This window comes from Semicossyphus pulcher, unplaced genomic scaffold (genome assembly GCF_022749685.1).
Source record: "Semicossyphus pulcher isolate SPU_LCO1_2020_fin unplaced genomic scaffold, fSemPul1.0.p SCAF_3, whole genome shotgun sequence".
NCBI classification, from domain to species: Eukaryota; Metazoa; Chordata; class Actinopteri; order Labriformes; family Labridae; genus Semicossyphus; species Semicossyphus pulcher.
This window is the reverse complement of record NW_027211704.1, coordinates 15,671,729-15,684,989: the sequence shown is the minus strand read 5'-3', so window position 1 is coordinate 15,684,989 and position 13,261 is coordinate 15,671,729. Positions and strand designations below refer to the sequence as shown.

Here is a 13,261-nt window from a genome sequence, read left to right as displayed (position 1 = left end):
TGCAACCAAATGCAAACAGGACACAACCATGATTACCTCTGAAGCTCTGGTGTCAGTGGCCGAGGGAACAATCTGTGACAGAGCCTGAAAACCCTCGTAATATGTCCGAGAACAGCAGCGGGCTTAAGGAAAGACAGCTGTACCAGCAGATCCTGTGTCACTTCAATCACACATGGACGCACACACACACTTGATGACCCCAACTCACATGTACACACTTACACATGCGTACAAACACACCTGAGAGTGACACAGAGGGGCCTTCCCCACTCTAGACCTGCTGGAAACAGATGACGGCAGCTCCACTTCAGACTGAGCCAAACACAATACAGGAGATTAACCAGGAATAAAGTCCTCTGAGGAACATCAGATTGACTGATTCTTGGGTGTTTTCCAAAGTCTGTCGTGAGCAGAAGTCAAAGCGGAACATACTTTTCAGAGTGCAAAAGTTATTTGCAACACACAGTAATTCCCTCGCTCATAACAAGTCTACGGATTGGGAGTGGTGCGTTCACTCTCCTCTATAATTGTTGTGTTATTGGTGCTGTGTCTGGCCTGTGACAATTAGTCTGAGCCATCTGCTGTCTGCCTCCGAGGCTGCGGAGTCAAGAAAGAACAGAGGGTGACTCTCCACACTTTAAAAACATTTCAATATTGCAGACACAAGTTTTAGAGGATACGCAACCATCTGCTGAGAGTCACATGCTCAAGGACGTAGAGAGAGGGCTTGACCATACATGCATGCCATTATAACTCAAATACTAGAGGGTATTTGTGTCAGATAGTGTTTCAACACATCACATGACCAATCGATTTAATGATCACAATAATTCACAGTTAAAAATGTCCTTTTAAAGGGGTGTCTTAGTCATATCTGTTCTGCGATATCTGAAGCCCATTCAACTCTTCTTGCAATAGTTACATCACCCTGACCAACATATATCAGATTAGATGCACGTGTGTGGATGTAAGGACACGTGTACTTTGACATGGTCAAACAGATAACATGAACACAGTCGTCCCCAGTATAGTATCCATGTAATCCTTCATGCTTGCCTCCTAATCCAGCGTACCCCATCTCCATTTATCTTGTTGACATCTTGGCACAAACCGTCTACACGAGTAAACTCAGCAGACCGAGGAGTAAAAAACACAAAAGCAGAAAAATATAACTTTGCCTGTAAATTCTCTCTGTGCACTGTGCTGCTAGATTATGATGGGAAACTTCTAGAAAGTCTTTAATTAGTCAAACCGGCCTGTATAAATCATTCAGTTAATGATTCATTTAAAAGATATTCTGTGCAAACATCAACTAGAGGTGTAAATGAAAACAATACCGGTCATTTGTCTTGACGATGTCATATCTGTCATGTTTGGGACAATAAAGATGCCTGTCTTTGATATCAGGGACAACCATTGACAGAACTGTAGACTTCAGACAGTGGGCTTGTCCTTCAGACAAATTGAATCTCTGCAACTCATTTGTAAAAGAGATGTTTTTTGTGTTCAAACTACAGAGCAGATCCACAATGCGTGAGGAAAGCCAGACTCTGTCCTCACCTCAAACATTATTTCTGTGTCTAATCTATATGAGAATTAAATTCCACAACCTTTCTTACTTCATGTGGCCATTGTAAGTTAATTTCTTAGACCAGCGAGTAATATTGACAAAGCTCTCCATTTGAGCTTTCTCTCACATCTCTGGGACCTGAGTCTGCACAACACCCACGTTCACTTCCCACCTGTTCCTTTGAACCTGAGTCTGTGGAGCTGCCTCTGCTGCTCTATGAGGATCAATACATTCCCTCACAGCCTGTCTCATCCGCCCTTTACCTCGTGCAAATAGTAGCAACATGAGTGGTGCATGTACTGAAGGAGTGAAATCAAACATGAATTTATCCCTTCATCATTTCAATTTATCAAGTTTTATTTTCTGTAATATGCAACAAACTTCAAGTCCCATAAGCCCACATTGTTACTACAAGGCCTACCGACTGAGCCAGCACTGTGGTAGTAAATATCTCGATATTAAGCTATTAGACCAAGCTTCCCCTGTAGAGATAAACACAGAGTGAGTCATCTCCCGGTTCAATTGCTACTTTTATTCTAATTGTCTATTAAGAAATAAGTGTATGCTTACAGATTAAATCAATAAATCACCAACTGCTTCACATTATGCTGCAAACCAACCTTGTTGTTGGATAATTATTCTCAGTGCAGATGTTTAAAATAACTGTTTTCACCACAATAACAACACGCAAGGTATTTTAGAAGTGAATGTGCACCACCTTATTTGCATGGATTTCAACTTATTGCACCTCTCCTCAAACCTTCACTCAAAGCATGCTGTGCTGGGAGAATCAGGCTAAGTGCATCCCAGAGTAAGAAAATGCTAATGTGTTGTAGCACTCCTTGTTCTGTACTTTGACACCAGCCCTGAAGAAATCATGAAAAAAAAAGTGCTTTTATGTTATATCTCATTTGTCATTGATGTCTGGCAACGCTCAAACAAACACCTGAGCTGGTATAAAAAAACATAATTAATGGTTCGCTTACGTATAAACATGATTCTTATATTTAAAAACCTGCAACTGTTTTGGTTGAATGTTTTTCCCCTCCACACCTAAATGGCAAGGAGCCAACCTACATACGAAGGTGTCATTTATTGTATTTGTTTAGCAGGTGTGTCTTTGATCCAGAGATAAAGGCAAGGGGAGCTGCAGGGAGAAATTAACTATTGTGCTAAGCAAACAAAGCTTGCTCCTCCTTTCCTTTCTTGTTTACCTATTTCTGTGCTGGGGTGTGTCCTGCACCGGCAGTGTAAATTGCAGACTGTTTTGTTCTTACCTGATGCTGCACATGCCAGTCTATTTTTTAAATACACCTGCTGAAAGTTGACAAAGCAATGCTCGTGCCATCACAAAATTATTCTGCTGAACGTCAATTAATTATAATGTTGAAATACTGCCAAGGCCTAATTATTGTTTAACAGCGGACCATATGTCTGTACATGTATTATTCACATAATCCAACATGATGATCTTGTGTACTCATCATTCAAATGAGGGTCAATCACTGACACATGCAAGTTAGACAGTGTGCACAAGTCTTTTTTGCACTAATATCAGATCATGGGACCACTCATTAAAACAAACTAATAAATAAAAGCTGTCTACTTAGATTTTATAGGACTGTTTCGTACAGCAGCAAAGCATGATGGGCATCTTCTAATGAGAGAAACTGTGGCAGCAAATTACAAAGCTATGCTTAGGTGTGTCAGTATGTTCGTGATGTTTACTTTCTGGTCTACTGTGATTGTTACTCCTACTTTGTTTTTCTTTACAGACTTCACTTTATTCCCTGAGAGAGAGAGAGCGAGAGAGAGAGAGAGAGAGAGAGATGACACAAGCTTCAGATGTTCCTTAGCAACCACAGATGAGAATAAACCTCCACTTTGGATCTTCGTCTCGAAAATACGTTATCACTGATTAGCAGGCTGGGTGCAAGAGATCAAACATTTTCAGACTAAAAACAATGCAATTAAATTTACTTTGTAAACACTTAATGACTGCCTGTGGGAGCGACAAAAGAACATTTCAACGCACAAAGAAAAAACAACAAAATAATCATCAGTACTTTGGTGCGAGACTTTATAAAACATGGCAGATTTCTATAACATAACTTAGAGGAAACCAGTACCACAAACAGACCAAACATATGTCAGCTGTCCTCATGAAAACACAACAAGAAAGACTTTTCAAACCAAGATCCCAGCAGGTTACAGGATCTGTCTGCTCACACTAACTCTCTAAGGAGGATAGTTTTAATGAAGAAGTAACCCTGAATAATATATTTATTTTCTTACAGTTTCACTGGCATCTTTCTGCGACTGAAACTCTGCTGCACCCACCTCTCTTATTTACTGCACACTCCTGTAGAAGGTTCTGTTTTAATCAGCACACTCGCAAGAATCTCAGTGATTAATCCACTGGGAATTATTACTGCATCACGCAGGAAGTAGCACACAGCAGCAGGGACTAGGTGCCCCAAATGTTCACTCACTGCACCCGCCAGACTCTGCAATAAACTCTGGGACACATACGCTTTGCAAATATCATGGCAACAGACCAGATGTGTGACATCTTTTTCTCTTCCATCTGTTTATGCTTCCTACTTTCATTTCTGTATTTCCTCCCCCTGTCCTCTGAACACTGTCAGCTTATTCCAGCATACAGAGCCGTGTTTACTAGCACCTCATCTGTCACTATGAGCCGGCTCGTGCAGTAGATCTTAGAGTGACAAGAACCATGCTTTTTACATAACTGTTCAAACTTCTAGTAACACAGTGTTCACATTAACAGTCTGCTGTTCTGTTTATTATTACTCAGCACAGGTTACAGTACCTCTGTGTCCCTGTCTTGTCCTGTTCTCACAGTCTCCGTAACGGTCGCAGTGGCCTTGTCTGAGCTCTTGCGGGATGCTGGGACATGTAACTAGGCCTGGGACAGCCGATGTACCCTCCCCCGCCGGCACAGTGGAAGAGAGCGAATGACAGCGAAGAGACAGTAGATACACACAGGATATTCTCTGTGCTGCTCTAACACCAGGATCACACACACAATCCTCCTCTTTTCTCTTTTCTCTGCTCCTCCTATTGTAACTGTCGCAGCCTCCAGTCTGCTGTTGAGGCAGTTTTTTTCTTTTTTTCTTTCCTCTGACTCTCTCTCTCTCCCTGCCTCTGTCTCTTTCAGCTTCCTGATTACACCGGTTTTCAGCCCATGAACAACACAGCCTTCAAGCTCCCGGATTTAAATACTGGGTTGGAGCATACCACGTGGCAGAAAAGGGGGAGGTACAGGGATGAACCACTTCAGGCTCTATTGTGCTATAAAATGGAGGAGGCCCTGCGTCTGTGGCCACTCCCACTCCTCCTCTACCTCCCTCCTCTCATTCATGAGGCATTGCTTCAGTGATCTCATGACTGTAAACCTTTAAATTATGTACCGAGTACCACTATTTGAATACAATTATGTGCAGTAAAGACATGTTTAAGAGCACAATGATTTCTTAGTACGTGTGATAAAATCCCTAAACTCTAAACTGCCCTCTATCAGTGTATTTACCTCATATGTAGTAACCACTGGTGTAATAAGTAGGGCCCTATAAAGGGCAGCAACCTATTACTAATATTTTACCAAAAAAGTTGAAGAAAATAGTCTTATACCAAGTTTTCATTGGTCAGTTAGTTGTAGGAAAAAAGCGGCTTGTCTAAAGCGTCTGTAAGATATCTCTCTGTTGTGTTACAGGCTGAGCCTTCCCCTTTAAAGAAAGTGGCCTTTTGGGTAATTTATCCATGTGACGTAGTCTGGCTGGTTTATTATGGCAATAAGAATTTCCTGAAAAGTACGAGCATGTACCCTGGACACAGTTATGCACTTGCTTTTCATTTTTAAGCAACAATGCGACAAGGCTTTGTTAAATATTCTGATTGGTCTATTACGGAATTCTTCAGTTTGTTATTCTGTATAGCAGACCACTGCTATGAATAACAGGCTGCTACCACCTGTGCAGTTCAGATCTAACTGAGACAACAATGACGTATAAAAAACATTCCTCACTACCTAGTAATTTAGCACGTAAGCAGCTACAAGCCACAATAAAGCCAAGGGAGTCAGCCTACGAAAACACAGAGGTCTCTTAACCACTGTTCGATCGTCACAGGACCAAAGCACGTGAGAGATAATGTTATACTAAGATAAAATCAATGAGTCTCCTTTATGTTTTTTCCCCAGTAACATTCAGTATCATTAGCATTTAACCATTAGCATTGTCGTTAACAGGCCGCTGACTGCTAGTATGCGCTTGTGAAACTTATATTGTACAGGCTTATTTTGCGGTTTTGTGATTGTCTGCAATGTAGCACAGTGTTAAAAGTGTTGCTAAAAATATTCTTCTCAGCCCTGGAACTTAAACCATTTTCAATGTTCCTAAAAACATGTGACGACTACCTGACTTATGGCTTAAACTAGCACTACCAGTCGACCAGGAAATCTTGAGACGGGGAAAGCACCACAGATTTCCTTGTCCCAGGTTTTTTTCTTTGTAACTTGTTCTTATTCATAATTCTATTATAATTTTATTGCTTCATAATTTTATTATGAATAAGATTATTTGGCTTATTTCTTTGACTTAATGGTTTACACCTGCTTTTTGCTTGTCTCTGCTATTCTTAATCTTCTCGCTATTCATGCGTCTCTTTTTTGCGATCGAAAACTTACATTTGAAAATGAAGAATTTAACTGAACCTCTCACATGATTAAAATCATTTTTACGTGATGTTCAAATTCATGTCTGAAATGTGATTACTTGTGTTTGTAAGGTCATTATGTGAATGACTGAGCAATTACAGGTACATAATGATACATGCTGCATGCCATGCTGATGGCTGATCACATGATGCCAGGGGAGGCCGTTTCCTTCCTGTGTCCCGTCACTGCTGCATGGCACAATGGAGGCCTGTTTTTCTAAGCATATTCAATATGTAGAGGAAGTTTGCTTAGTCTCTATTAAGGCTCCATTTCAGAGTGAATTTCCTAAAGAGCCACCAGGAATTTTCCATATGAAAGTCAACAAACATAGATACACAAGGACACACACAAACATCTGCGTGAAAGACACACAAAAGGCAGACACGCACCACACCAGGTCCTGAATTCTGGACAGATCCTCATTTTTTGTGCAATACCATCACATACAAATGACCCAAAGTCAAGCACACCATATACAATAGACTCAGAGGAAGCTATGGGGACAATGTTGCTCTGCTTGTATGACTCATAATAAGCAAGTTTGTTTTTCATCTTTGACGTTACCATATCCAAACTTGATATTGTGTGCTAACACAGCCTGACAGGCGGAGAGCCGTATGGCCGCCTACCGCTCTGCTGAATCTAAGAAGGTGATCTGAGGACATAAAGTAGCTCAGCAGGCCTCGGAAATATGCGACATGTTTGTGCAAAGATAAAGGAGTGATGGAGGTTTTGTGAGGACTGGGAACTTATGGATCATGTTGTTTTGGTACACTGTATACCTGGTTGTTAGTAACAGAGAACAAAGACAGACTTAGATAAGATTCAATATGAATTCAAGTAGTGTTAAAAAAACTTTTCTCCATACTAGAAATGTTAGATACCAACCGCATTCGCCACCTACCAACCATCCACCCACTGTTTTAGAGAAGGCTGCCCTACATACACAACACTGTCATTGCTCTAGCACTGCAGCCTGTTACGTGTGGTGGTCAGGGATGTTTCCACATCCTGTCTGCTGTGTACTGAGTGGGCAGCACTTTTTCATTGCAGCTGAGGTCTAACTCTGCCACAGGAAATTAACAATCTATTTAGAAACCTTAGAAACTGCCAGCAAACGTAGAAGGGTCTTTAATAAAAGGGTCAACGTATAGTTACAAGTTTTACAAAGATAAAAAAGTGTGTCACAGTTTCGATTCTTAATTGAAAATCGAAATGAGCCCTGCCTGTTTGTTAGCCTGGAGCTGTACAGAAACGAGTCACACCAGTGTGGCAATTTTTGCCTTCCAATTGAGACTCAGTCTAACAGTAAAGTTACACTATGTGAACATTTACACATTCTGCTCTTAGTCCAAAAAGAAAATACTCCCAATAAGCTGTTAACATCATGGCTCTGAATGTTTGACAAATATAAAATCTCAATCAAATCAGGGATTTTGTTTTAAAACAGGAACACTTGGTTGTGGGCTCCTGGCACTGCAATACATTAACAATATGTAACTCATATGTGAGAATGAGTGTGTCCAATCTATGGCCTATTTGGATTGAGGCGCAGGTTGTGATGCTTATCAGACAAGTCAACCATGAGGGGCTTGTTTAGCATCTAAACAGGCTATAATGTGAAAGAGTTTTTGATTACATATAATAATAGCAATAATTCGATTTTTCTGTGTATAATTGAAAACATAATCTTCCTATTCATTAAAACAAATAACATATCTCTTTGGATTCCTTCAACTAGAGGATTCTATAGTAAACCATCGGACAGCTGGTGCAAAATTGCATCGTACATTGCGCTACCTTGCATGTGACAATGATTTCAAAGAGTACTGTACTACGCCACAGTTTATAAGACGTTGAATCTCAAATTCCTACACTTAAGAAGGCTTTAAAGGAGGCGTTGGTGCATGTATGGATTTGTCATACATTATATAGCTATGAACTTGATGAACTTCTGCTAGCTTAAGGCAATTCTATTTGACATTCCTTTCTTGACTTATAGATTGAAATACCATCCCATTGCATTGGTTGGATGACGAATATATGTTGTGCCACTGATGACATTATAGCTTGGAATATAATCAGAGCAAGTGTGAAGTTTGCCACCAACAGAAAGCTACAGGATGGTGTGAATTTCATTTTAGCCAATGTACAGGCTTTTCTTTAAATTGCATTCTCTCAAAAGCATTCTGAGGTTTGGTGTCAGTTCAACCCAAGCTTGACCTTTTCTGCTATTGGCTCTGTTTTTCCCAATACGCTCATCAACAGCACATGGGAGTGTGACTGTGTACCCTTTTCACTCCCTTTCTCCCAGGGGAAAACAAGAGCTAGTATTATCATTGAGGCAGTTGTCAAGAAAACAAAAACATCCAAACCATGCACAATAATTCCCATGTGAATAAAACTATTCAAACATACTTGAGTAAACTCAGACCGATGCTGTGTATGTTTCTTCATGAGTCTATCAGGAAAGTTCTCATAACAATAAATCCTCCCTGCAGCCAATCACACGCAAATACCCAACAAACACTAACTGTATAATCGTGCACAAACAGAACCAGTCACGCACTTCAACACTCCCCTGTGGTTATACAGAGCCCTGTCATGTCACCGCACCTTTAGCCAGCTCTGTCAATGCAGCCCTCACCGTATCTGAATATAGCAAAGAGCAGCACAGTGTCACTTGACACTGTCAACAAGTAGCACACTGTGCTTAGCACTGCGCAGGCATCAAAAGGCTAACAATCCTGAGACCAAAGGTGTGAGAGGCATCAGAGCTGCAGGCAATAAAAAGAGTGTTGCTTCACTGAGATGGTGAAGTGGGGAGGTCCTGTTTCTATGAACTTTGGTGTAGACTTACATGAGGATGCAAAAACCTAGATACTGCTGTATTTACTGTGGGATGATCTGTTGAAACTCACCTTTTCTGCTTTGATTGACTGTCTTCTGTAAGAATTCCATACATGCTATAAAAATATATATCAAGTTGAAATTAAACTTAAGTCTTTGGTATGTCAAAAAGTCGGGCTACGATATGGCTTCTAGAGACAACGGCCCTTTTTTGCAGGGCTTGCAGTGTGTCAAGACTTTCTTATCCGTGCGCTGGTCATTGTTTACAGTCCCACGAGCAACTTGAGCCACAAAAATGGAGTTGGAGCGGAGAGACAGATTCAATTACAAGATTGTTATCTGCACTAATATGCAGACATTTATAAAGTGTACGAAAATGTTCAATAATCCAGAAGATAGCTGTTGTTGTCCCTTTTGCTATCAACACATTTTCCAGCGTACAACCAAGACCAAGAGGTAATGCTATAATGACAATTCTACCCAGACTTTAGAATGAAAACAAGTATGCTGCCGACACAAAAAATCTCGTCCCTCGCCTACAGATTCTATATTTATATGCAGATATTTGTTTAAAGAGATACACAGGGTACACACTTTCTTGAATTTGCCACCTGAAATCCTTCAGAGCTTCCCACACAATGCTTTCGTGATGTATTTGTGATTCTTTGCTAAATGTTTCTTATATATATATATATACACCGATCAGCCATTACATTATGACCACTGACAGGTGAAGTGAATGACATTAATTATCTTGCTACAATGGCACCTGTCAGTGGGTGGAATATGTGAGGTAGCAAGTGAATATTTTTTCCTCGATGTTGATGTGTTGGAAGCAGGAAAAATGGGCAACATAAGGATGTAAGCGACTTTGACAAGGGCCAAATTGTGATGGCTAGACGACTGGATCATAGCATCTCCAAAACTCTTGTGGGGTGTTCCCGGTCTGCAGTGATCAGGACCTACCAAAAGTTCTACAAGGAAGAAAAACAGGGGAACCAGCAACAGGGTCATGGCCAGCCAAGACAGATTGATGCGTGTGGGGAGCAAAGGCTGGCCCGTGTGGTCCGATCCAACAGAAGAGCTTCCTGTAGCTCAAAGTGCTGTTAATGCTGGTTGTAATAGAAAGGTGTCAGAACACACAGTGCATTGCAGTTTGTTGCGTATGGGGCTGCGTAGCCACAGACCGGTCAGGGTGCCATGCTGACCACTGTCCACCGCCGAAAGTGGCTACAAGGCGCACGTGAGCATCAGAACTGGACCACAGAGCAATGGAAGAAGGTGGCCTGGTCTGATGAGTCACGTTTTTCTTTTACATCATGTGGATAGCCGGGTGCGTGTCCATCGCTTACCTGGGGAAGACATGGCACCGGGATGCACTATGGGAAGAAGGCGAGCAGGTGGGAGCAGTGTGATGCTTTGGAACAATGTCTTGCTAGGTCCTGCTGCTGCCTAAACATTGTTGCAGACCAAGTACACCCACACCTTCATGGAAACAGTATTCCCTAATGGCAGTGGCCTCTTTCAGCAGGATAACGCGCCCTCCCACACTGCAAACATGGTTCAGGAATGGTTTGAGAAACACGACAACGAGTTCAAGGTGTTGACTTGGCGTCCAAATTCCCCAGATCTCAATCCAATTGAGCGTCTGTGGGACAAACAAGTCCGATCCATGGAGACTCTACCTCTCAACTTACAGGACTTAAAGGATCTGCTGCTAACGTTTTGGTGCCGGATACCTCAGCACACCTATGGAGGTCTAGTGGAGTCCTCTATGCCTCGACGGGTCAGGGCTGTTTTGGCAGCAAAAGGGGGTAAAAGCTAATTCCTCAAGAGGCAATAAAGGTTACATCCATTTAAACACATGTAGACGCAAGAGCAGCTTCTTCTTAACACCTGATATCCAACACTGAAGAAGAGCTTAACAACTATGCTAATTGCAGGTGGAGCTTATTAAAAACACAAGCTAACTTTGGAGCCCACGTCTGACCTCCAGAGCTAGCCTCATGTTGGGGAAACATTGGTATTAGCGAGTGTGTGCTGAGAGACTGTATATGTGCTGTTTTTGTGTTTTGCTGTGGAGGTGTATGTGTGTGCGTGGAGACTATGAGCTGGGAGATCATAAGGTGAGCAGGGGAGTGGGAGTGGTGGGTGAGGGATTCACTGACTCATTGAGGTCACAACTCAATAAAAAGCCAGAAACATCAGCTGACGTGGGTTCATCTGCGATCCACTGAGATGGATTAGATGAAAACAGATCATCATTAGGAGCAGAGACACACCAAAGCAGCGTGCTTAACTGTTCCTAGGGGATGAAATACAACCCATCAGAACACATGTGAATTAGCACTGCGCAAATCACCCCAGTGAGATACGGTGTGTCCAAAGATATGATGATGACTCTGGATGTTCCCACATGTGTTTGTGTGTGTCTTTATTTGGTGGTGATGATTAAAAAGGCAGATATTACGGCTCTGCTGGTTATCTACTCTCCCCCAGCAACAACAGGCCCACCTGTTGGTGTTATGGCTTTCAAGGCCTTCGTTACTGGCTCTCCAAAATCCCTTTTCCAGGACTGGCACGTTTCCTCTCTTACTGAGCTATTCATAGCAGAAGAAAGCCCTGGAATTTTCCACCCAAACACAGAGCAAACTGGTCTTCAGTCTTGTCTGCCTGCAGAACAGCCATAGACCTGAGACACTGACAACCAGCCTCTTGTTTCTAACTGATGGTCTGGCTGGACTGAACACTTTTAGTGCAAGAGACGCCCTCTAGTGGGGAGATTGAAAAGTACAAAACTGTACTTATTAAAATGCACTGTAGAAACGCAGTTCATAGAAAGTATTTTAAGATTCTACCAACATAAATACACAGGCCTAACTGGGTCCAAACAGTTCACCGACAAGTCATATTGTCGTACCTTTAAGTAGCCCTTTGTCCCAAATGTGTCTTCACTGATCGACCAATGCTCTACATGTTACAGTTTAACAATATAAATTACAAATTCTGTGAGTGCAGTCACTCTAAGATCTGCTTTTTCTCTAAGTAGTGAAAAAAAAATGCCACCATTATGACATACAACATGCATTAACACCCACAGCTGTGAGGTTATGCGGTCCAGGGCAGGGACTCTCATTGTTTGCTTATCATATGTTTTTGTCCACCTTGGGGACAGGGGCGTGGGTGGGGGTGGGGCGTTGTGGGAGGGTTGTTAAAGGTTAAAGTCTACAGGGCAACAAGGTGTAGCCCCCCAGGGGTAGCAGAACGGAGTCCACATGACGTGGCAAGTCATGAGTTAGTGAATACACACGAGTCCATGAGAAGCCCACAGAGACATGCCATGACAGGAACAGTACACCTGATTAATAATGAACTAAAACAAGGGGAGGGGTCGGTACTGGAGGAGGTACAGGAACCAGTCGACTGCAGCATGGAGCTGGATGTACAGAGAGCCAAAAAGCCCAACGCTATGTCACATGTTTCGTGGCAATGAGTGTTGGTAGCCTTATGAGACAATTTGGTCTGCGTCTGTTGCCCCTTTGAAATCAAGACAATACATATATATATAATAAATATATGCTTGAGTCAGTGGCAAATTGTAATAATTTCCAAACCTATATGTCAGGGAACCTTTTCACTATCTATACATTATCCAGGACCATTGAGAGCACAGAAATCCACAATGGAAAATGACTGAAACAGGGATCATATTACTGTGTTATTGAGGTGGCAATTGACCTTAAAACGTACAGAAAATATCTGTAGCAACATATTAATCTGACAAGCTAGAGTATCAGCCAGCCAACAGATAAAAGGCACATATGGTAGTTTTCATTAGATGCAAGTGACTAAGTGTAAATCAAGTTAAGCATCACATCAGATCACAACAGAAGGCGGAGCAGTGGTTCATGCTGGAGAGAGGAATTCCCTGCACCTCGCTAGCAGATCCTTTAACAGCCTCTATATATCACGTCATATAGCTCCGGCTGCAAAGCTAGGGCATAACATATTCTGCTTCATGTGATGCAATGACGGTCCAGAGGGAGAGAGAAGCCTGCAGGCAGAGACAGAATCCTGCGGATGAGAAAACTGACTGAGAAATC

The 13,261-nt window shown here is 42.0% G+C and overlaps 1 protein-coding gene across 3 annotated transcripts in view; it reads right to left on the bottom strand.

Moving 5' to 3' along the window:
* Nucleotides 1–13,261, bottom strand: part of LOC138605567 (AMP deaminase 2-like) — a 28,942-nt gene that overhangs the window by 10,784 nt on the left and 4,897 nt on the right. The window contains exon 1 of one of the 3 annotated variants that reach the window (XM_069677918.1): nt 4,404–4,793. The exons of the other annotated variants lie outside the window; for them this stretch is intronic. The gene's annotated coding sequence lies outside the window, so the exon portion shown is untranslated. Of the gene's footprint in view, nt 1–4,403; nt 4,794–13,261 lie in introns of those variants that run through there. 3 annotated transcript variants of the gene reach the window in all.